This window comes from Danio rerio, chromosome 9 (genome assembly GCF_052040795.2).
Source record: "Danio rerio strain M-AB ecotype USA chromosome 9, GRCz13ab, whole genome shotgun sequence".
Lineage (NCBI taxonomy): Eukaryota > Metazoa > Chordata > Actinopteri > Cypriniformes > Danionidae > Danio > Danio rerio.
In genome coordinates this window covers 55,910,001-55,936,449 of record NC_141029.1, presented here as the reverse complement: position 1 = coordinate 55,936,449, position 26,449 = coordinate 55,910,001, and the positions used below count along the sequence as shown (strand labels likewise).

Sequence of the window (26,449 nt, the reverse complement as noted above, 5' to 3'; positions counted from 1 at the left end):
TGTTTCCTACAATTATTAGATGGCATGGCATGCTGAGTGCACTTAATTGTGCTCACAAAGCATTCACGTGGCCTCCGTTTCCCATGTGAGTAAAGTTATATACTTATATACCATCTCTATACATGTATTTGTTTTATTTAAGATCATTTATCGTTTATATTTATATTTAGAGCTGTAATGCACTCCAGAATCTGACGTATTGATTAGCTGTGGGCTCTAGAACAGTCATCTGAAGCGTTGTCATACAGTGTTATGCTGGAGTTCATCAATAGTCTTACAGTAACTAACACAGACTATATCTGAAGTGTTTGGAAGTAATTTGCGTTTTCCTCCTGTTGAAAAACGTCATAAGAACAATGTTTAGTGGCTCAATGTATTACAGCAGTGTTTTAAAAGTCTAAACACTTTATTGATATAGTATACAACCAAGTACAAGTGGTCAGAATATAAACGAGTCACAGGTGATAAAGTATTAAGCATTTCTCCCAAAGTAAAGTGTGTCTGAACCAGGTCCAAGCTAAATGCCAGCAGGTGTCTGTAGCTCCGCTCACTCTCCGCCTCTTTGCCCTTGTTTGGTATCCCGCCGTGGGTGTGATGACGCGCGAACAAAATGGCGACGGTTGGCCGCGCCTACTTGTGGCTTCTTTTGCTCTCTTTAGAAACCTATGGGTGACGTCACGGATACTACGTCCCTATATTTACAGTCTATGCTTAAAACGCAAATGTCCACTATTTTGAAAACAAATACTGCACGAATATATTTTATAACTATTACACCTAAATAAACAAATGTAAACAACACAATTGTATATACACTTTGTGTGTATCACACACAGGACAAACAGGCAAACATTAAACACTGACAGGACAGACAAGACTGTCAGGTCAGGACCATGTTCATGCGTTATAAATGCTAATAAACAGCCTTAATAACAGGCAGGTAATAAAGCCAGCAGTAAATAGTGTGGATTGTCACTCATTGCTTATGTGTGTGAATTGTTACTACTTTTGGGTGAACTAACCCTTTAATGAAATGGCCACCCCAGAGTCCTGATCTAAACCTGATTGAAATTCTCTGTAAAGATCTGCCAGAGTGGTTAGCAAAGTAAGACTTTCAGCACAATAAACTACAAATTAGCTGCTTATCAATAGTTAGTAAGACAGTTGGGTTTAAGTATTGATGTGGAACAAGATCATACTTTATTAGTCTTGATAGTATGCAGTTGATTAGGCAGTAGTGAATAATTAAAAATAACTAAAGCGTTACCTAAATATTGAGGAGTGCATCAGATTTGTCAGTAACTCTTGGCTTGCATGAAGCTGCTGTTGTTTTGAGCTCATCTGAGAGTCAGGCGAACCCTGGAGCAACAGCATGCATCAGCACACAGCTAACAGGGGGAATTGTGGGAGATCAGAGGCGTTTTTCAGCACGTTTGAGTCCGACAGCGGAGCGAGAAGAGCTCCTGAGACCAGCTGTAAGTGAAGGAGTGGATCTTCTGATCTGCTTCATCAGAGCCGCGTGCTGCATTATTCACTCCACTAAAGTAATGCTGCAGGAGTCCTCTGAATTATTCACTCATGCCTCTTTGCTTTGGAAAACTATCACTGCTTTGCAGAGCGATGAGACGTATATTTCTGAAAGTGTCTGATTTGGCTTGATTAACACTTAAGTGTTTGTGCGTATTGGAGGAGGAAGCGCAGCACTAGATGTGTTAGCATATAAAGATGTGAAAACTGCAATTTCACATAAAAAATTTGCAAATTAAGCATTTTTTTTTCTGTCCAATGAGTAGGCCCTTGTGCTATCTATGCGCACAGATTTCTGTAGATTTCCTATCCCATCATTGAATGTATTTACGCATTAATCTAAATGTGTAAATTATTTTTAATAATTTTTTTGTTAATTTGAGTAATATTATTGATTAATGTTTACATGATTTGGGAGTATAGGTCAGAGGAGAATGGCCAGACTGGTTCTAGCTGAAAGGCAACAGTAACTCATATAAGCACCCGTCACAACCGAGGTCTGCAAAAGAGCATCTCTGAACACACAACACGTCCAACCTTGAGGCGGATGGGCTACAGCAGCAGAAGACCACACCGGGTGCCACTCCTGTCAACTAAGAACATAATAAAGTGGCTGATGAGTTTATTTATGTCACGTATTTTCTTTAAATAATTAAATGATATTATAAAAATAATATAAATAAATAAATATCTTAAGTAGTGAGGTTTTTGATTTTTTTGTGTGTGTGTATTGTGTGTGGTTCTCTTCTCTCTGCCTCTGTCTCCAAATAGGTTTTATCATTGCCGCACAGGTGCGGTGAATCAGGTGCCAGGCAGCACGCAGAGGCCGGCTTGTTTGTGGAGACAATTTAAACCGGACTGGAACGTTGTTCGAAGAGTCTCCTCTCTCCCGGCTTGTGTTGATTGTTTTGTGGAGTAAAAACTGTGTCGTATTTTTACTCGGCTAAATTGTTAAAAGTGAATGCTGAATGTTGACTTTGAGATATATGGAGACACGTGTGCTGAGGAGGGGGCCTTTTTGTTTTTTCCTTGGTCATTCGTTTTTGTTGTTGTCTTTACTTTTAAACGGGAGATGAGACTCCGGGCTCCTCATTAATTTAGAGGAGTTCTAATTATTTTAATTTAATATTATTTATTGTTACGAGTCTGGCTTGCTGTGTGGAGCCAAGCAAGGTTGGAATTCATAACAATTTATTAGACTGTTTATTAATCTTCACTTTTCGTCAATGGATTAACATACGACCAGTACATTTTTGCATTCAAAAGAGGATTAAATATACACAGTTAAACAGCGAATTATTTGCTTTATTTTCCAAATGAGGGGCGACGAGGTGGCGCAGTGGGTATCACGTTCACCTTACAGCAAGTTGGTCGCTGGTTCGAGGCTCAGCTGGGTCAGTTGGCATTTCTGCGTGGAGTTTGCATGTTCTTCCCGTGTTGGCGTGGGTTTCCTCTGGGTGCTCCGGTTTCCCCCACAGTCTAAAACATGTGGTACAGGTGAATTCGGTAGGCTAAATTGTCCGTAGTGTATGGGTGTTTCTCAGTGATGGGAAGGGCATCCACTGCGTAAAACATATGCTGGATAAGTTGGCAGTTCATTCTGCTGTGACTGGTCTCGAGAGCCACAGAATATTAGGTATTATTAGAATAATAAGCAGTATTTATTTTGGAAACCACTCATTCATTCATTCATTTATTTTTTGCCGCTTTTCCAGGGTCAGGTCGCAGGGGCAGCAGTCTTGGAGAGAACCCCAGACTTCCCCTCGCCCCAGACACTTCATCCAGCACCTCTGGGGGATCCCGAGGCGTTCCCAGGCCAACTGGGAGACATAGTCCCTCCAGCGCATCCTGGGTCTTCCCCGAGGCCGCCTCCCGGTGGGACATGCCTGGAACACCTCCCTAGGTAGGCATCCTGGAGGCATCCGAAACAGATACCCGAGCCACCTCAGCTGACTTCTCTCGATGTGGAGGAGCAGCGGCTCAACTCTGAGCTCCTCCCGGGTGTCAGAGCTCCTCATCCTATTTATAAGAGTGCGCCCTGCCACCCTTCGAAGGAAACTCAATTTGGCCGCTTGTATCCGAGATCTTGTCCTTTCAGTCATGACCCAAAGCTCATGACCATAGGTGAGAGTAGGAACGTAGATTGACTTGTAAATCGAGAGCTTTGCCTTTCGGCTCAGCTCCTTCTTCACCACAACGGACCGGTACATCAACTACATTACTGCTGCCGCTGCACCAATCCGCCTGTCAATCTCATGCTCCATCCTTCCCTCACTCCTGAACAAAACCCAGAGATACCTGAGGTAAGGACATTCCTCCAACCTGCATATAGCAAACCACCTTTTTCTGGTGGAGCAGCATGGCCTCGGACTTGGAGGTGCTGATTCTCATCCCAGCCGCGTCACACTTGGCTGCAAACTGCCCCAGTCCATGCTGAAGGTCCGTGTTCGATGAAGCCAACAGAACAGCATCGTCTGCGAATAACAGAGATGAGATCCTGTGGTCCCCGAATTGGACCCCCTCCAGCCCAAAGATGCGCCTTGAAATTCTGTCCATAAAAAATTGTAAACCACTGTTATACGAATACTTCAACATGGGCTCATTCTGAAAACGTAGCCCTATATACATTTCTTGAGAGTGTGAATTATATAGCCAGAAGTACGTATGGCTGCATTTTGTCTTTAAAACGAACGCTACGGGGCGGTGTGATGCCATTCCTTTACGCGTTTTCCAGCTGACCGATTGCCTCCATGTTGACGGCTTTGCTGCTCCAGTCGCACGCCATGTACGCTGGCAAACTTTAGACACAGAGAAGAGTTGACCATGACAAAGGCGTTCAAGTTTGGTAAAGGACGGTTCCAGAAAACTGGTAGAACAAAAACAAAAGCCAAAAAACTAAATTAACAAGTAAATCAGTCAGTCAGTCGACAGCGGCCTCTAGTGGATTTACAAGTGAACAGCAGGCACTAATACGGATGAAAGATGTTCAGACTCACTAATACAAGTAAATAACAGGGTGAGAATGTGGTAAAATCTGAAATTGTGGTAAAACCAGGCGAGGGCTTTTCTCTCTTTTTTTTTTGGATTTCTTTTCAAAACTGTTGGTCGGGTTTAGGGAAGGAAAACGGTGGGTCAATCGATCAGTCATTCAGTCAGTCGACAGCGGCCTCTAGTGGATTTACATGGGAACAGCAGGCATGAATGAGGATGAAAGATGTTCAGACTCACTAATACAAGTAAATAACAGGGTGAGAATGTGGTAAAATCTGAAAATGTGGTAAAACCAGGCGAGGGCTTTTCTCTTTTTTTTTTTTAGATTTCTTTTCAAAACTGTTGGTCGGGTTTAGGGAAGGAAAAGGGTGGGTCAATCGATCAGTCATTCGGTCAGTCAGTCAGCGAACAGCGGCCTCTAGTGGATTTACGAGAGAACAGCAGGCATGAATGAGGATGAAAGATGTTCAGACTCACTTATACAAGTAAATAACAGGGTGAGAATGTAGTAAAATCTGAAAATGTGGTAAAAACCAGGCGAGGGTTTTTCTCTTTTTGGGATTTCTTTTCAAAACTGTTGGTCAGGTTCAGGGAAGGAAAAGGGTGGGTCAATCAATCAGTCATTCGGTCAGTCAGTCAGCGAACAGCGGCCTCTAGTGGATTTACGAGAGAACAGCAGGCATGAATGGAGATGAAAGATGTTCAGACTCACTAATACAAGTAAATAACAGGGTGAGAATGTGGTTGTAGTATAGTTCGTTGTTGTGTGGGAAGAAGAAGACAGGGTCGGCGATATCAGGTAAGCAATATATTTTATTTTGCTTTTCCACAGCACTAGCAAACTGTGTGCGTGTGTGTGTGTGTGCTCTCTCCTCTCCCGACTGCTCCTCCCGTTCTCCTTAAGAAGGGAGTCTCTCCGGCCCAATCACTAGAAAGACAGGTGTTATTTATCATTTCTGATTGACCCGCTGATTAGCCGCCGGGCTCCTAGCATGCTCTCCCCCCTGATTGGGTGTTCGATCACGCTTACCTCTCCACAGTGGTAAAATCTGAAAATGTGGTAAACCCAGGCGAGGGCTTTTCTCTTTTTGGATTTCTTTTCAAAACTGTTGGTTTAGGGAAGGAAAAGGGTGGATCAATCGATCAGTCAGTCAGTCAGTGAACAGCGTCCTCTAGTGGATTTACGTGAGAACAGCAGGCACGAATGGCATTCGCGATAGAAATTCAGATCTAAAAAGCACATACAGCAACCTTAGGTGGATTCGCTAAAACAAAAACTGCAAAAAACTTAGCTCCTGGGACGTATTTGGCTCCAAAAACGTATAGGCGTATGTATTCAGAGTAAGCCTGGGTTGAATGACTTGCCTAGTTACCCTAAGTTGCCTAATTAACCTAGTTAAGCCTTTAAATGTCACTTTAAGCTGAACACTAGTATCTTGAAGAATATCTAGTCTAATATTATGTGCTGTCATCATGGTGAAGAGAAAAGAAATCAGTTATTAGAAATGAGTTATTAAAACTATTATGATTAGAAATGTGTCGGAAACATCTTCATTTTGTAAAAAAGGAACTGGGGACAAGAATATTCAGGAGGGCTGATAATTCTGATTCCAACTCTACATGTGTATGCATGTTGTAAAGTGGTTGCGTAACATTGTGCATGCTTGAGCGTGGTTTATTCCGGTACAGTACGGACGCTACACTATATTGCAGATGCGCTCTGTTGTGGATGTCAGAGTAAAGGCTTCAGGGCATGAAAGATGTTCAGACTCACTGATACAACACAACTGCTTCAATAATGCACAAACACACACAGCCGTATTATTAGAAAACCATCATGAGCCTTGATAAACACAGCAGCAGATCATAAGTCTCATGCTAGCCAGAATAATGTGTGTGTGGGATGATGGGAAGAGTCATGTGACCTTGTGTTGCTCTGTTCTGCAGGATCTGACTGAAATGAACAATAAACTCGCTTTAACACTCGCACCACATGAAAATTAGGAGGAAATCACTCAACAAACAGACAAAACAACTTCAGCTTCACTAGGAGCGATGTTTGAGTAACTCAATTATGCGGCACGGGGGCTCAGTGGTTAGTACTGTGGCCTCACAGCAAGAAGGTTGCTGCTTCGAGTCAGGTGGCATTTCTGTGTGGAGTTTATATATATATATGTATGTATATATATATATATATATATATATATTTATATATATATATATATATATATATATATATATATATATATATATATATATATATATATATTATATATTAGGATGTATTCATATCCTCCCCACGCCATTATGTAATGCGTATTTATATAGCGTATTTATTGTGTATGTCGATACACCCAAAGCGCTTCACAATAATGAAAGGGGTTTGTCTTCCAACACCACCATCAGTGTGCAGCATCCACTTGGTTGATAACGATGCCAGCGTGCTCACCACACACCAGCTAGGTGGAGTGGAGAGACAGTGATAGAGCCAGTTTAGTGGATGGGGATGATTGGGAGGCCAAAAACAGAACAAATAAAAATCATAAAACTAAAAAAAAAAAACTAATTTAAAATGTAAAACTATTTTTAAGTAGCAAAAACAAATTTAATAAAAAAGTTATAAAAAATATCAGAAGTTATCAAAATTGATACAATTTTATAAAATTCATAACAATGACTAAAACTTAAAATTGAATGGAAGTGAAAATATTAAAACAGAAACCGGATTCAAAATATTAACAAAAAAATGGTAAAAAATGGTTAAATTATGGTTCATTCATTCATTCCTTCATTTTTTTTTTTCGGCTTAAACCCTTTATATAACTGGGGTTGCCACCGTGGAATGAACCGCCAACTTATCCAGCATATGTTTTACACAGCGGATGCCTTTCCAGCTGCAACCCAGTATTGGGGAAACACCCATACACACTTATTCAAACATACACACACACACTCATACACTATGGCCAATTTAGTTCATCACTTCCCCTATAGCGCATGTGTTTGGACTGTGGGGGAAAACTGAAGCACCCTGAGGAAACCCACGCCAACACAGCGAGAACATGCAAACTCCAAACAGAAATGCCAACTGACCCATCCAAGGTTCGAACCAGTGACCTTCTAGCTGTGAGGCAACAACACTACCTACTGCGCCACCGCGTCGCCCAACAGCACAACAACATTTATAAAACCATTTAAAACAATGAAAAGAAAAACAGAACAAATAAAAATCATTAAAAAAAATAAAATAACAAATTTTAAATTTTAAACTATTTTATTAGTAGCTAAAAATAATAAAATAAAAGTTATAAAAAAAGTTATAAAATTATCAGAAGTAATCAAAATTGATAAAATTTTATAAAATTCATAACAATGACTAAAACTTAAAATTGAATGGAAGTGAAAATATTAAAATAGAAACCGGATTCAAAATATTAACAAAAAAATGGTAAAAATTTTTAAATTATGGTCCATTCATTCATTCATTCATTCATTTTTTTTTTCGGCTTAAACCCTTTATATAACTGGGGTTGCCACCGTGGAATGAACCGCCAACTTATCCAGCATATGTTTTACACAGCGGATGCCTTTCCAGCTGCAACCCAGTACTGGGAAACACCCATACACACTTATTCACACTCATACACTACGGCCAATTTAGTTATTCAATTCCCCTATAGCGCATGTGTTTGGACTGTGGGGGAAAACTGAAGCACCCTGAGGAAACCCACGCCAACACAGCAAGAACATGCAAACTCCAAACAGAAATGCCAACTGACCCATCCAAGGTTCGAACCAGTGACCTTCTAGCTGTGAGGCAACAACACTACCTACTGCGCCACCGCGTCGCCCAACAGCACAACAACATTTATAAAACCATTTAAAACAATGAAAAGAAAAACAGAACAAATAAAAATCATTAAAAAAAATAAAATAACAAATTTAAAATGTAAAACTATTTTATTAGAAGCAAAAACACAGTTATAAAAAATATCAGAAGTTATCAAAATTGATAAAATTTTATAAAATTCATAACAATGACTAAAACTTAAAATTGAATAGAAGTGAAAATATTAAAATAGAAACCGGATTCAAAATATTAACAAAGACAAAAGGTAAAAAAATGGGTAAAAAATGGTCCATTTTTCATTCTTTTTTTTTCGGCTTAAACCCTTTATATAACTAGGGTTGCCACCGTGGAATGAACCGCCAACTTATCCAGCATATGTTTTACACATCAGCACAGCGGTTTTTTCCAGCTGCAACCCAGTATTGGGAAACACCCATACACACTTATTCAAACACACACACACTCATTCACTATGGCCAATTTAGTTAATCAATTCCCCTATGACGCATGTGTTTGGACTGTGGGGGAAAACTAAAGCACTCGGAGGAAACCCAAGCCAACACAGGGAGAACATGCAAACTCCAAACAGAAATGCCAACTGACCCATCCGGGATTTGAACCAGCGACCTTCTTGCTGTGAGGTCACAGTGCTAACCACTCAGCCACCGACATGCCCTAATAATGGTTGATTAGTTTGTAAATATGTTAAGTAATTAGTAAATTAGTAATACATTTATTGCGGTATTTATTCAACTTTATTAACGTTAGTAAATGTTATTCAAGTTCATGTTAACTCACAGTGCATTAATTGATGTTCTCAAGCACAACTTTAGGATGTTAATAATGCATTAGTAAATGCTGAACTGTGATTAATAAAGGCTGTACAAGATTATTCTAGATGATGTTGGTAAATACATTAACTAAGGGAGCATTATTCTAAGCTGTTACCATCGAAATTAATAAGCAAACTAAAACAGCGTGTGTGGTTTAGTGGAGCTGCTGCTCGTCTGACAGGCGCCTGTGTTTCTGTCTTTCTCCTCACTGATGCTGGGCGGGAGTGACTAAGACTGAACTCAAGTATTAATCATAAGATGCTGAGGCCAGAAACATGACGCATATGACAAGCTGAAGGCCAGAAACACACAGAGGTCATTCACTGCACACACACACACATAGTTCAACACATCATTCTGCATAACAAAACACACACATTCATATCTCCATCATTACGGACATGTTTCCTGTCTCAGTGTGTGTGTGTGCGCATGTTTTCATATCCCGATGGGGATCTTAACCTGAATGCACACACACTCATGGGGACTTCTCTCACCATAGGGATCTAAATTGAGGGCCCCCACGGGTAAACGTGCTACAAAACATCCCTGTAAGGTATTTTGGGAATGTAAAAGTGCAGATTGTTTTCTGTGAGGCTTGGGTTTAGGGGTAAGTTTGGGCTTTGGAGTAGAATATGTACAGTTGAGGTCAGAATTATTAGCCCCCCTCTATATTTTTACCCTAATTTCTGTTTAACGGAGAGCAGATTTTTCTCAGCACATTTCTAAACATAACAGTTTTAATAACTCATCTCTAATAACTGATTTATTTTATCTTTGCCATGATGACAGCGCATCCGCTGCGTAAAAACGTGCTGGATAAGTTGGAAGTTCATTATTAAAGCAACTTTAAGAGTTCACACTTAGCTGATGATTGATAATAAAGCAAGTTTGACCTGTTGCCCTGGGAGAGAGCCCTGAGCTTTTAAGATCCTCAAGCCCTGGGCTTCCTCCTGTTGCAAGGCGAGAGGGGAGTTTGAGCTCAGGTAGATCGCGATGACTCGCCCTCCTGCTTATTGTTGCAGAAACATCCCCCCCGGACGTTTCTGGAGACGTATGGCCGCGGTTTTTTTTTTCTCGAGCGAACGCTACGGGGCGGTGTGACGCCGCTCCTCCTGGAGGGTTTTCTTGCTGCAACCAGTTTGGCTTGCAGCGTTACGCCGTCGGAGCAGAGACCTGGAGGGAGGAGGAGCCGGCCACGGCGACGACTGGGATCGAGTCTGGGGAAGAGCAGTTCTAGAAATCAGGTAAGATGAAAAACTGAATTCAAAAAAATCAAAGCCTGACAGTGTGAGATCCGAAATGCGGTCAAAATCGGACGAGGGCTCTTGCTTTTTATTCTGGACGGCTTTTGCAAATCGTCACTTGGGTTTAGGGAAGGAGGAGGGCGGCTGGGTCGGCCGATTGTCTGCAGCCCCGCCTCCGTTTTCAGATGTCTCATTAGAGCAGCAGCATTTTTTAATGAAATTGGTCTCATCAGCGTTTTCAAAAAGCTCAGTTTTTGGCGCTTGAAAACTGGCGTAGTGTGGTCAAATGGCGTAACTCTAGTAAAACTTATGCGCTTTCAAACTAAAACGTATTCGTGTAAACGGGGCCTGAGTGATCCTAAGAGCTATGTTTTTGCTTTGAAGGATTCGGATTTCTGCTTTCCAATCCGTCTCATCATGGACCACCGTTTATCCTTTTCATCATCCTGTTTCTCAGTATTTAACTGTGAATTGATTTTAACTAATGAATAAGTTAAAACTGCTTACTGCAAGAATGTTCTGTGTCCTTGTTTCTCTTTTTGCCTGTCTATTTTAACTTTGTTTTCAGGAAACACACAAACCAGGTCATAGGTCATGGAGATCTCTCTCTCTCTCCCCATACAGAGGAGAAGAAGACACCTGTTCTAGTTGTCCTGATATTGCCTATAATATTATAGCTGTTCGATTGATCTGTTTTTGAGTATAATTAATTTTAATGTAACTCCTTTTCGTGTGGAGATAGACTGTGTGTAGTAAAGATATTGCAACAGACTGTTGATGGAAACAGTCTTGAACCAGCCTGATAACACAGCTGAACGTACAAGAAACATCCTTGAGTCTTTAACACAGATGGTCGTTTGTGTCTATTGTTTTCCTGGTTTAGCTTTTTACAGGTCGGAGATCAGCTCCTAATAACTTAGGGCGACCTCACCTCTAGGCATCAGGTCGCCATCCATATCTGGAGACAGATGCAATGCTTTCTTTGACGTACGCATTATGGCCATCCATATCTGGAAGTAGATACTAGATACTATGTTTCTTTGACGCATGTATCACCCTTTCTGGACTTGTGTAAAGAGTATAATTGTTCGATTGTTGAAACTGTAAGCAGAGCGGCCTAGGAACTCATTGAGAGTGTTGAAGCTGGCTTCTGCGAATGAAACTGCAAACTATCTTCAGTAAACTTAATTTATTTTTTTTTAATCTCTGACTCCGGCTCTTCTTCATCTACCAGACTGGTCATTCTTTGGGTTAAACTGTAAACTATCCCTACAGCTATGTTGTTGGCAAAAAGGTCAGACTAAGTGCGGATCAAAAACCTCTTATGAGAACAACAACATCAAGGACTGTGACGTTGCCCGGTATGGTGCAGCCGGGGCCCTACCTTGGAGCCAGACCTGGGGTTAAGGCTTGTATGCGTCAAAACCCGGCCGGGCTTAGCCTGAAGGAGCAACGTGGGACCATCCTCCTGCAGGCCCACCACCTGCAGAGGGAGCCGTTAGGGGCCGGTGCATTTTGGAATGGGTGGTGGTCGAAGGTTAGGACCACGACAACCCCAACCATCAGGCACATAACTGGCTCTTGGGACATGGAATGTCACCTCACTGGGAGAGAAGGAGCGGTGGAATGGTACTGACTAGACATAGTCGGGCTAACCTCCACACACAGCTGAAGCTCTGGAACTCTTGACTCAACTTCTTCTACTCTGGAGTTGCCCACGGTGAGAGGCGGCAGGCTGGTGTGGGCTTGCTTACAGCTTCCCAGTTTATTCCAGCATATGTTTTACGCAGCGGATACCCTTCCAGCTGCAACCCAGTGCTGGGAAACATCCATGCACACACATTCACTATGGACAATTTAGCCCACCCAATTCACCTATACCTCATGTATTTGCACTGTGGGGGAAACCGGAGCACCTGGAGGAAACCCACACCAACACGGGGAGAACATGCAAACTTCACACAGAAACACTAACTGACCCAGCTGAGGCTCAAACCAGCGACCTTCTTGCTGGGAGGCGAACATGCTACTCACTGCGCCACCCTAATTGAAATAATCATAGTTTAACATAAGCTCTGGACCCTGCATCTCAAATATAAGGAACAGAAAAGTAGACTCCCAGCAGGGTCAGTTGGCATTTCAGTGTGGAGTTTCATTTTCTCCCCATGTTCACGTCAGTTTCCCTCGGGGTAACCCGAGTGTGTGTGTGTGTGTGAGAATGAGCATGTATGGGTGTTTCCCAGTACTGGGTTGCAGCTGGAAGGGCATCCGCTGTGTATAAGTTGGGGGTTATTCCGCTGTGGCGCCCCCTGAATGCTTTAGCGGTAGTTCTACCAGGAAGACTGAGATGTCACGTCATTCATAATAAGTATCTCGTCAGCCTATAACAACCAAGCAAGCCATGTATATAAGCTCATCTGAAGAATCTGTTTCGCTGTATTCAGGTGACGTTGCGGAAGTTTCCCTCCATCCCCATTACTACCACCACCAGGTCGGCCTCATCTCCACTCAGGGGGTTGGCTTCTCCCTGCCTTCATCTTCAGGCAGGATCTGCCAGCTCATCTAGACTTCTGCACTATAGACTGATTTCACGCGCCCGCCATTTTCAAAAGCGAAATCGAGGCTGCGGTGGGAAGAAACCCGGAAGTATCACTGGGATTTACATAGGAATGTTGTGTAGCTGGCTGTATATCTTATCAGCGAATATAAAGTGACACAAATTTATCATTTCTCCGCCTTCCGGGTGACCCGAAGGTCCGTTCTGAATGAATGGTGAATGTAAAAAGGCATATCAGAGCTCATTTTCAGCTAAGTTAAGGGAAATGACACTAGTTAGCTATCGTTTTCCTTTCCAAACACACGTTTTAGATGCATTTTATCAAACTCGAGTTAATAAACTGACTCTTTCACTATATGAGACTCCTCACGATTCTGAATTAAAAGAAAAACTGGCAATTTCGCGCTAACATTTAAGGCACTGTTGATGGCTTTCTTAAAACAGCGCTGATTTGCCATTGTGGTCACGTGTTCAACAGAAATGATTGTGATTGGCCGAGAAGGTCATCAGTTCACCCACCGCTGTATACTGAACACAAACACAGACGAGCCGAGCGATCTGCTTGATGCGCGAAGCCGTGAAGATCAGTCGAGTCATCTGCGCTCAGCAGCGCTTCCATGTTAGCGGGAAATAGCCGGGTTTAAAACTTCAGTACCAGGACAACACTATTACAGACGACACGAGGGTGTGCTGCAGAGGACTGCAGTGTTTATCACTCACCGGGTTACATAGACTGAAGCAGGAAAGCATCCTCACGGTGTTTAACTAGTGCCATGAGCTGAAGCCTAGGAGGACACTGAAGCGTATCACTGAGATTGTGATCTTGTTTGATGCAAAATTGCTTTTATTTGTTTAAAATAAACTTACTGAATGATATTGAAGTGATGTTTACACCATTTCTGCATTTTGAAATCTCGGCAGCAGCTGGAGGTTTGTAGTACACAGCATGTTACTGCAATGTTTACAGTGCTCGTCTTATACTTCCGGGTTTCTTCCCACCACAGCCTCGCTTTGGTTCTTTAAAATGGTGGCCGCATGAAATAAGCATATAGACGGGGCTTACGCCAAAGAACTTTATGAAAGGACCTAAACGAACTCTCATTCATGCAAACAATTCACAATAAATGTTCAAATGTTTATCTGCCTCCTAAAGTCTGACAAATAAAGGGACTAAGCCGAAGAAAAATGGATGAATGAATATATATATATGTGCTCGTGAGTGTGTAGAGAGCACATCTTTGTCTATTGATAATCACTCAAAAGACTATATGCACGTTCATGTTGAACTGCTGACAGTGCAGATATCAATCTTTTCATTTAGTGCGTGTTTATTGAGTGTGTGTTGAGTCTCTAATGCATGTAAAGCACAGCAGGACTGAGATATGAAACATTTACAGCCGCTGCTCGGAGGAGATTAATCCTGACAGAGGCTGAGATTCATAATTGAGGAGCTGGAATTATCAAGCACCGATTAAGAGGAGAAGAAGAAGCGCAATAACAGGATTTAACCCTCAACATGCTGGTTTATTTGAACACAAGATTATACAGGAGTCTATGAGGCTAATAGCAGTCGGACCGCAGAGCTTGATTATGCATTTACTTTCATTTCAAGAGTTCACACTTAGATGATGCTCAATTATGATAGCAGGTTGCTACCTGCTCTGAGCTGGGATCGAACCAGCAACCTTCCGCATGGGAGTCAGTTGCTCTACCAAGGAGGCAAAGTGAGGTTTACCTGCACAGCGCACACTAGCTGGCCTCCGTTACACATGCTGTCCCAAGAGAGAACCCTGAGCTCAGAGACAGATGAACCCAAGGTTCCCGCCTGGTTAATGAGCATTAGGAGGGACACGAGATCAGGATTTTGCTCGAGTGCCCCCTTTTGCTATGCATGCGTTTAAGTGCTTGTGATTGTATTATGATTCACTTGTGTACATGTTTTTAGACTGTGGGAGGAAACGGGAGGACCCGGAGAAAACCCACGCAAACACGGGGAGAACATGCAAACTCCATGCAGGGAGTGCCGATTGGCTCAATTAGAACTTGAACCTGTGGCCCTCTTGCTACGAGGCAGCAGTGCTAACCACTGAGCCACCTTGTTGCCTGATCATGAAAGAGGAGGAGGGAGAAGGGAAGGTTGGGGGGGGGGGGGGGGTTGCAGTGGATGGGGAAGGATGAAGTTTAGGCAGGATATTTATAGTAGTTTTAAAATGATCTCATAGGCTAGGTAATGATTAGCGATGAGGATCAGCTGTAGTCGATTATATCACGTGCTCCTCTCGAAATTAGTTTGGTTATTGGGCAAGGCTAACTCTTACTAACCATTGGGCTATTTTTGGGCTAGTTTTGAGCTAGTTTTGAATCTGGCAGTTGGGGTAGCTTTTACTGGCCCTTGGGCTAATTTTGGACTACTTTTAATTGGTGATTGGGCTAGTTTGGCCATTGGGCTTATTTGTACTGGCCATTGGACTAGTTTTGGGTTAGTTTTGACTGGCCATTGTATTAGTTTTAACTGGCCAGTTGGCTACTTTGGACTGACTACTGGACTAGTTTTGGGTTGGTTTTGACTGGCCATTAAACTAGTTTTGACTGGCCATTGGGCTACTTTTAACTGGGCATTGGACTAGTTTTTGTTAGATTTAATTGGCCGTTGGGCTATTTGTGGGCTAGATTTGGACTTACAATTGGAATAGTTTTGACTGGCCATTGACCTACTTTGGACTGACCATTGGACTAGTTTTGGGTTAGATTTGACTGGCCATTGGGTGACTTTGGACTGGCAATTGGACTAGTTTTGCATTAGTTTTGACTGGCCATTAGACTAGTTTTGACTGGCCATTCGGCTACTTTGAACTGGGCATTGGACTAGTTTTGGGTTAGATTAGACTGGCCATTGGGTGACTTTGGACTGGCAATTGGACTAGTTTTGGGTTAGTTTTGACTGGCCATTGGACTAGTTTTGACTGGCCATTAGGCTACTTTAGACTGGCCATTGGACTAGTTTTGGGCTAGATTTGACTAGCCATTGGGCTACTTTGAACTGGGCATAGGACTAGTTTTGGGTTTATTTTGAATGGCCATTTGTCTAGTATTGACACAATTGGGCTGGTTTTGACTGGCCATTGGGCTACTTTAAACTGGGCATTGACTAGTTGTAGGTTAGTTTTGACTGGCCATTAGGCTATTTGTGGGTTAGATTTGGACTAATAATTGGGCTACTTTTGATTGGTCATTTGACTTTTTGGTTGGTTTTGACTGGACATTGGACCAGTTTTGACTGACCATTGGGCTTCTCTGAACTGGGCATTGGACTAGTTTTGGCCCTAGTTTTGGCTGGTCATTAGACTACTTTGGGATAGTTTTGACTGGCCCTTTGGCTTGCTTTGGGCTTGTTTTGACAGACAATTGTGCTTATTTTGGGCTTGTTTTGACTGGTAATTTGGCTTGTATTGACTGACCATTAAGATAGTTTGGACTGGCTATTGGATTAGTTTTTGCTTAGTTTTGACTGGTCATTGGGATAGATTTGACTGGTCATTGGGCTAGTTTGAGGGGTCATTTGGCTAGTTTTTGTCTAGTTTTGACTGGCCTTTCGGCTTGCTTTGGGCTTGTTTTGACTTGCCATTGGGCTAATATTGGGTTTGTTTTGACTTGCCATTGGGCTAGTATTGGGTTTGTTTTGAATGGGCATTGGGCTAGTTCTGGGCTTGTGTTTGGGTGGGGTTTTGATTTGTTTTGAATGTTTATTTGGCTAGTATTGACTTAATTTGAGCTAGTTTGGATTGGCCATTGTATGAGTTTTGGGTTAGTTTTGACTGGCCATTGGGCTAGATTTGACTGCTTATTGGGTTTGTTTTGATTGCCCCCTTCGGCTTGCTTTGGCTTGCCATTGGGCTAGTACTGGGCTTGTTTTGATTTACCATTGGGATAGTTTCGGATTTGATTTCACAAGCAAGTGTGCTGGTTTTGGGCTTGTTTTGACTGCTAATTTGGCTAGTATTGACTGACCATTAAGATAGTTTGGACTGGCCATTGGACTAACTTTGGGATAGTTTTGATAGATCGTTGAGATAGTATTGACTGGCCATTGAGCTTGTGGGCTAAATTTACTGGCAATTGGGCTAATTTTTAAGGTAGTATTGACTGATAATGGGTTTTGTTGTGAAAACCTGGCAACCCTGCTCAGTCTACATCTGACAGCTGCAACGAGCCAATGAATTTATTCATTGACATGATTTTAAACATGTTTTCAATGAACAGAACAGAACAGACATCATTTTTAAACTTGGACATAAACCATTGTCCAAACCTTGTTGACTTCATAGCTGGCTATAGTATATTAATCTAAATGCAATACAAGAGTATGCTGAGGCCTTTTTCTAAATGTCTAGACAAGACATAAATTACATTTACTGACGTCTTTCTCTGATAATCAGCTGAAGCTCTGTGAACAAACTCAGGCCTCTTCATCTTTAATTGGGTGATTTTTCATTCACTGACAGTGTGTTTTTCAGATGATCTGCATCTATAGCCGCTCTCAGTTTAAAGGATCTCGGAGTGTGGTTTTCTTACGTTCATCATTCATCTCTGATATAAGCAGAAATGTGAACATCTATAATTCATGCGTGGTGTTTGAAACAGTGAAAGCGTTTTAACTTCACTCTTCATTCTCTTCACTCCCGCATTCATCAGTCCTGCTTTATAAGGTGCTGGGCTCTTCTGATGCGCATTTCCCTGCAAACCACACAAGACACGCGTACACCACTTTTCTCATTTCATATTCTGCTTCACCAGAAAACACTGCACATTACACAAGTAAAGTAGGATTCAAACAGAGTTCACAAGAGGTTTTTATTGTATTTTATTACACGGCTCTCTGGAATGCTTGATTCTGATTGGTCAATCAAGATATGTAATGGATAAAGTACGTCCAGGAGGTTGTTATCTTTGCCATTGGACTAGTTTTGACTGGCCATTGGGGTTAATTTGACTGGTCATTGGGCTACTTTTGAGTGGTCGTTAGGCTAGTTTTGACTGGTCATTGGAAAAGTTTTGGGTTAGTTTTGTCTGGTCGTTGGTTTTTGTCTAGTTTTTACTGGTCAATGGAATAGTTTTGACTGGTCATTGGACTAGCTTTGGGTTAGTTTTGTCTGGTCGTTGGTCTAGTTTTGAGTGGTCATTTGGCTAGTTTTTGGCTAGTTTTCCCTGTTCATTGGACTAGTTTTGGGTAGTTTTGACAAGTCATTAGATTAGTTTTGGTTTAGTTTTCCAATGGTCATTTGGGCTAGTTTTGACTGGCCCTTCGGCTTGATTTAGGCTTGTTTCGACTTGCAACTGGACTAGTATTAGGATTATTTTGAAAGGCAAGTGGGCTAGTTTGCACTTGTTTTGACTGTTAATTTGGCTAGTCTTGACTGACCATAAGGATAGTTTGGACTGGTCATTGGGTTTGTTTTGACAGGCCATTTGGCTTGCTTTGGGCTTGTTTTGACCTGCCATTGGGTTAGTATTAAGATTGTTTTGACTGGGCATTGGGCTAATTCTAAGCTTGTTTTGACAGACAATTTGGCTAATCTTGGGCTTGTTTTGAATGGTAATTTGGCTAGTATTGACTGACCATTAAGATAGTTTGGACTGGCCATTAGACTAGTTTTAGGTTAGTTTTGACTGGTCATTGGGCTAGTTTTAAGTAGTCATTTGGCTAGTTTTGGATTAGTTTTAACTGGTCAATGGGATAGTTTTGATTGGCCATGGGCTAGATTTGACTGGCCCTTTGGCTTGCTTTGGGCTTGTTTTAACTTGCCATGTGGCTAGAACTGGGATTGTTTAGACTGGGCATTGGGCTAGTTTTGGGCTTGTTTTGACAGACTTTTTTTGACAGTGCTTATTTTGGGCTTGTTTTGACTGGTAGTTTGGCTAGTATTGACTGACCATTAGGATAGTTTGGACTGGCCATTGGATTAGTTTTTGCTTAGTTTTGACTAGTCATTGGGATGGATTTGATTGGTCATTGGGCTAGTTTTCAGTGGTCATTTGGCTAGTTTTTATCTAGTTTTGACTAGCCATCGGGCTAGTTTTGGGTTTGTTTTTACTGGTCATTAGGCTAGTTTTGACTGGCCATTCAGCTTGCTTTGGGCTTGTTTTGACTTGCCATTGGGCTTGTATTGGGTTTGTTTTGACTTGCCATTGGGCTAGTATTGGGTTTGTTTTGACTGTGCATTGGGCTAGTCCTGGGCTTGTGTTTGGGTGGGGTTTTGATTTGTTTTAAATGTTTATTTGGCTAGTATTGACTTAATTTGAGCTAGTTTGGATTAGCGATATCATTGGGCTAGATTGATTGCCCCCTTCAGCTTGCTTTGACTTGCCATTGGGCTAGTACTGGGCTTGTTTTAATTTACCATTGGGATAGTTTCAGATTTGATTTCACAAGCAAGTGTGCTGGTTTTGGGCTTGTTTTGACTGCTAATTTGGTTAGTTTTGACTGACCATTAAGATAGTTTGGACTGGCCATTGGACTAACTTTGGGTTAGTTTTGACTGGTCATTGGGCTAGTTTTGAGTGGTCATTTGGCTAGTTATTGTCTAGTTTTGACTGGTCAACAGGATAGTTTTGACTGGTCATTGGACTAGTTTTGAGTTAGTTATGACTGGTCATTGGGCTAGTTTTGACTGATCATTAGACTGGCCAAAAGTGAATGGTTTATTAAATGGTTTGTTAAGCCCACTCACCTGCATGATGCACACTCAGAATTAATAGATTAATTGTTTGATGTTTTAGGTTGTCGTGTGGTGAAGTTGGGGGTTTTGTTCACCATTTTGCCCAGATTTAGTTTGAAATGATGTCATTTCAGTCTCTTTCAATTTCGTTTGAAGTACAGCAGGGCTTTAATTTGTACTTTACACCACTGGGCTTCAGTGACACATGTGTTCACTTCACCGTGTCTTCAATCCTGCTTTCCGCTTATTCAGATGCATGAATACTGTGGCGTCGCCCAGAGCGGTTTAGTGGAGTGACCATGAAATGAGTGGACCGATGGCTCTCTGGCCTCTCGCTGACACGTCTCTGCAGATCACAGTATAATCCACACAGCGCTCACAGACTGACCACCGGCAGGCCTTTCAACACACAAAACCAGGACAACAAAGGAGAGAGGGATCCAAAGCTGCTATGGGTTTTCAGGCCTTTCACACATTTTTGTTCATGCTTTTTTAGGCCCAAAATTAACCTCAGTACAATTCAGGTTTATATGCACAGCTGTATTCGTGTTACATGTCATTTCAAAGCAGGTTTATCACTGCAAAAGAACTGTTTCTAGACCAATTATCTAAAAAGTCTTAAATCAAGAAGCATTTTCTAGACAACTCTAGAGATAAGCTTGTTTTGGCTTGCCATTATTATTAAGTTTGTTTTGACTGGTCATTGGGCTAGTTTTGGGCTTGTTTTGATTTGCCATTGGGCTAGTATGGGACTTATTTGACTGGTAATTTGGCTAGTATGATTGACCATTAGGATAGTTTGGACTGGCCTCTGGACTAGTTTTGAGATGGTTTTAACTGGCCATTTGGCTATTATTGACTCGCCTTTGGCCTAGTTTTTGAAAAGCTTTAACTGGCCATTGACTGACCATTAGGATAGTTTGGACTAGTCATTGGACTAATTTTAGATTAGTTTGAGTGGTCATTGGGCTATTATTGATTGGACTTTGGGCTAGTACTTGAACAGCTTTGACTGGCCAAAAAACTTGGCATTAGTTTTGGGTTTGTTGGTCATTGGGTTAGTTTTGGGCTTGTTTTGATTTGCCATTGGGCTAGTATTGGGTTTGTTTTGACTGGTAATTTGGCTAATATGACTGACCATTAGGATAGTTTGGACTGGCCACTGGACTAGTTTTGAGATAGTATTAACTGGCCATTGGGCTATTATTAACTAGCCTTTGGCCTAGTTCTTGAAAACCTTTAACTGGCCATTGACTGATCATTAGAATAGTTCGAACTGGCCTCTGGACTAGTTTTGGATTGGTTTGAGTGATCATTGTGCTATTATTGACTGGCCTTTGAGCTAGTACTTAAAAAAACTTTCACTGGCCAAAAAACTTGCCATTAGTTTTGGGTTTGTTAAGCATTGGGCTTGTTTTGATTTGCCATTGGGCTAGTATTGGGTTTGTTTTGACTGGTTATTTGACTAATATTGACTGACCATTAGGATAGTTTGGACTGGCCACTGGACTAGTTTTGAGATGATTTTAATGGGCCATTTGGCTATTATTGACTCGCCTTTGGCCTAGTTTTTGAAAAGCTTGAACTGGCCATTGACTGACCATTAGGATAGTTTGGACTGGTCATTGGACTAGTTTTGGATTAGTTTGACTAGTCATCGGGCTATTATTGACTGGCCTTTGGGCTAGTACTTAAAAAAACTTTGACTGGTCAAAAAACGTGCCATTAGTTTTGGGTTTGTTGGGCATTGGGCTAGTTTTGGGCTTGTTTTGATTTGCCATTGGGCTAGTATTGGGTTTGTTTTGACTGGTAATTTGGCTAATATGACTGACCATTAGGATAGTTTGGACTGGCCACTGGACTAGTTTTGAGATAGTTTTAACTGGCCATTGGGCTATTATTGACTAGCCTTTGGCCTAGTTTTTGAAAACTTTTAACTGGCCATTGACTGATCATTAGAATAGTTCAAACTGGCCTCTGGACTAGTTTTGGATTAGTTTGAGTGATCATTGTGCTATAATTGACTGGCCTTTGAGCTAGTACTTAAAAAAATTTGACTGGCCAAAAAACTTGCCATTAGTTTTGGGTTTGTTAAACATTGGGCTTGTTTTGATTTGCCATTGGGCTAGCATTGGGTTTGTTTTGACTGGTAATTTGACTAGTATTGACTGACCATTAGTATAGTTTGGACTGGCCACTGGACTAGTTTTGAGATGATTTTAATGGGCCAGTTGGCTATTATTGACTCACCTTTGGCCTAGTTTTTGAAAAGCTTTAACTGACCATTGACTGACCATTAGGATAGTTTGGACTGGTCGTTGGACTCATTTTGGATTAGTTTGAGTGGTCATTGGGCTATAATTGACTGGCCTTTGGGCTAGTACTTAAACAGCTTTGACTGGCCAAAAAACTTGCATTTATTTCTGTGTTGGTGTGGCATTTGGCTAGTTTTTAGCTTGTTTTGATTTGACATTGGGCTAGTATTGGGTTTGTTTTGACTGGTAACTTGGCTAGTATGATTGACCATTAGGATAGTTTGGACTGGCCACTGGACTAGTTTTGAGATGGTTTTAATTGGCCATTTGGCTACTATTGACTCGCCTTTGGCCTAGTTTTTGAAAAGCTTGAACTGGCCATTGACTGACCATTAGGATAGTTTGGACTGGTCATTGGACTAGTTTTGGATTAGTTTGACTAGTCATCGGGCTATTATTGACTGGCCTTTGGGCTAGTACTTAAAAAAACTTTGACTGGCCAAAAAACTTGCCATTAGTTTTGGGTTTGTTGGGCATTGGGTTAGTTTTGGGCTTGTTTTGATTTGCCATTGGGCTAGTATTGGGTTTGTTTTGACTGGTAATTTGGCTAATATGACTGACAATTAGGATAGTTTGGACTGGCCACTGGACTAGCTTTGAGATAATTTTAACTGGCCATTGGGCTATTATTGACTAGCCTTTGCCCTAGTTTTTGAAAAGATTTAACTGGCCCTTGACTGACCATTAGGATAGTTTGAACTGGCCTCTGGACTAGTTTTGGATTAGTTTGAATGGTCATTGGGCCATTATTGACTGGCCTTTGGGCTTGTACTTGAAAAGCTTTGACAGGCCAAAAAACTTGGCATTAGTTTTGGGTTTGTTGGGCATTGGGTTAGTTTTGGGCTTGTTTTAATTTGCCATTGGGCTAGTATTGGGTTTGTTTTGACTGGTAATTTGGCTAATATGACTGACCATTAGGATAGTTTGGACTGGCCAGTGTTTTTGAAAAGCTTTAACTGGTCAAAAATCTAGCTTATTAGTTTGTCAAACCCACTGTCTTAAATCCAAAAGTCTTTTCTAGACAACTGAAAACTATTGTCTTGTTTTCAGAAGTAATGAGTCAAATTGAAGAGAGACTTTCTCTAAAACAAGCAAAATAATCTGCCAAAAGTGTAAGAAATTAATCTTGTTTTCAGTTTGACCCCATCAGCTGATTATTTCGCTTATTTTAAAGAAAAACCTTCTTATTTTTAGACATATTATTCTGAAAATAAGACAATATTTTTTGCTTGTCCAGAAAATGCCTCTTTGTTTAAGTATTTTTAGATATTTGGACAAGAAACAGAGTGCATTAACTCTGAGTAAGAACAGCTTTTTATATAGTTTAGTGAAAGAAAGCATGAATTTTCTTTACAAATAATATAGTTCAGCTAAAAATGAAAATGCATTCTCCCTTGAGTGTTTGGAAATGTTTATTAATTTCTTTTTTCTGTTAAATGACAAAGTAGATATTGTGAAAATTTTGGTAGCTAGTAAGCACTGGCAGTGGCTTGCGTAGTATTTGTTTTTTCTTCTATGGTAGTCAATGCGGCCGTTACACAATTAAGAAGTCACAGCTTTGGTCTAATAATCACTGAAATCCATTTAGTTAATTAAGACCTATTTGACTTCATAAGTGCTGTGATGAAGCGATTGGATTTCTGATTTGATCCTGTGAAAGCGATAGCAAGTACCATAGTGTGCGTGTGTGCTTGTGTGTGTGTGTGACTACGAGGAAACACAGGCCTCATTCAGCAGCGAACGGGATTTGGCTTGGAGGCTGAGGAAAAGCCATCAGAATTAAAATGCAAATGAGAAGAGGATTACGGATGAAAAGAGCATTTACCGCATATATTCCTCAGTTTAAACTGTTGCTGTTGCTTCTCATTGCAGACGTTTACCTAAAGCACACAGTTATCGGGAGCACATTCATCACGCTGACGTCTGGAGGAGCGCTTGAGCATTCGTCCTTAGTTTTACACTCTTTGGAGATAAAAACGTGAAGCCGTAACGCTGTTATCATGGACTGGGGTTAATTCAGTGATACCCAAGTGCGAATTAATTTAAGACCGAGCTTATTTTTGTAGGATTTATTATTGAACGAACTGTTGCATTTTGAATTACCAGATTCATATTTGGCATGTGCACTCTGAAAAGTGCTGGGTTGTTTTAACTTAATGTTGGGTCAAATATTGACAAATCCACCTTTGGATTGAGCATTTTTTGTTTAATTTAAATACGCTTTTTAAAACAATTGTTGTGTTTGTCAATATTTTACTCAACATTAGGATAAACTCTATAGTTTAAAATATATACACTCACCGGCCACTTTATTAGGTACACCTTACTAGTACCAGGTTGGACCCCCTTTTGCCTTCAGATCTGCTTTAATCCTTCGTGGCATAGATTCAACAAGATCTTGAAAATACTCCTTTGAGAAATTGGTCCATAGTGACATGATATCATCAAACAGTTGATGCAGATTTGTCGGCTGCACATCCATGATGCCAATCTCCCGTTCCACCACATCCCAAAGGTGCTCTATTGGATTGAGCTCTGGTGACTGTGGAGGCCATTTGAGTACAGTGAACTCATTGTCATGTTCAAGAAACCAGTCTGAGATGATTCACGCTTTATGACATGGTCTGCAACAATACTCACAATACACAATTGGTACGAATAGGACCAAAGTGTGCCAAGAAAATATCCCAGACAGCATTACACCACCACCACCAGCAGCCTGAACCATTAATCCAAGGCAGAATGGATCCATGCTTTCATGTTGTTGATGCCTAATTCTGACTCTACACTCTCAGAAATAAAGGTACGAGAGCTGTCACTGAGGTGGTACCTTTTCAAAAGGTACAAATTTGTACTTGAAGGGTCCATATTGGTACCTCAAAAGTAGATATTAGTGCTAAAAAATTTAAGAGGAACACTTTTGTACTTTTTAGGTACTAATATGTACCCTTGATTTATTAATGTGGACCTTTTAGGTAAAAATTTGTACCTTTTGAAAAGGTACTACCCCAGTGACAACTCGCATACCTTTTGTTTCTGAGGCTCCGTCTACACTAGTGCGTTTTAGTTTTAAAACGGCATTTTAGAGCAAAAACGATCCGCGTCCACACTAGCGTTTCACCTAGCGTTTCTGAACATATCTCCGTCCACACTATGCCACCAAAAACGTATATCACGTGAGCTTTCGCGCACTCTGGGCATGCGCGTTCTAGTATACACAGGAAGCATGCGTCTCGCTCGCCATTTGGTTATTGTTAGTCAACAAACGCTTGAACAATGTTGGGTTGAACAATGAACGCGATGGCAAAGAAAGCAAGAGAGGTGTTTTTGTGGACAGAAGACGAGGTCGAGTTGTTATTAAACGTAATGAATAACTGCACAACAGCGCCTAAAACAGACATTAGTGCAAACAACGCTCCCATTTCTGTGCCCATGTTGTTGTTTACAGTACTGTCTTCCGGTAGCGTTAAAGCCATGTGTTATAGTCATGTTATAGAGGCTTGACGAATAAGGGAATGATACAGTGACGAAGGCAATGACACAAAAGCCCCAATCAGGTAGCAAATCTCAGCACTCCGTTTTCAGATGTCTCCATTTTCCCTCATCCACACTGAGACTGAGCAGCAGTGTTTCAGAATGAAAACAGCGCTCAAGAACTCAGGCATAGTGTGGACGGATGGTGTAACTGTAGCAAAACTTATGCGTTTTAAAACGAAAACTCATTAGTGTTAACAGGGCCTGAGAGTGTACTATCTGAATGTGTCAGCAGAAATGGAGACTCATCAGAGCAGGCAACGTTTCTCCAATCTTCTATTGTCCAGTTTTGGTGAGCCTGTGTGAATTGTAGCCTCAGTTTCCTGTTCTTAGCTGACAGGAGCGGCACCCGGTGTGGTCTTCTGCTGCTGTAGCCCATCCGCCTCAAGGTTGGACGTGTTGTGTGTTCAGAGATGCTCTTCTGCAGACAACACACCAACAACCATGCCACGTATAAAGTCTCTTAAATCCCCTTTCTTCCCCATTCTGATGCTCGGTTTGAACTGCAGCAGATTGTCTTGACCATGTCTACATGCCCAAATGCATTGAGTTGCTGCCATGTGATTGGCTGATTAGAAATTAGCATTAACAAGCAGTTGGACAGGCTTTACAGATAAAATTATACTTGAAAAATTACTTATAGTAGGCCATGTAGTATAAGTAATATAATATACTATAATAAATGTTGGGTGGTTTTAATCCAATTTTGTGCAAAATATGTGACCCTGAAGACATTTGGGCTTTAAATTTAATTCCTAAAACAAACTCTGTGGTTAGTTTTGTCCATATTTGACCTACATTTAGGTTTAAATGCACTCTAACGTTAACTAACAGTTACTGTATTTTGTGATTCACCAGTGTTTTCTGTCTATTTCCTGT

The 26,449-nt window shown here is 41.2% G+C and overlaps 1 long non-coding RNA gene across 1 annotated transcript in view; it reads right to left on the bottom strand.

The window, feature by feature from the left end:
- Nucleotides 1–26,449, bottom strand: part of LOC147842463 (uncharacterized) — a 758,429-nt gene that overhangs the window by 74,004 nt on the left and 657,976 nt on the right. The gene's annotated exons all lie outside the window — the stretch shown is intronic.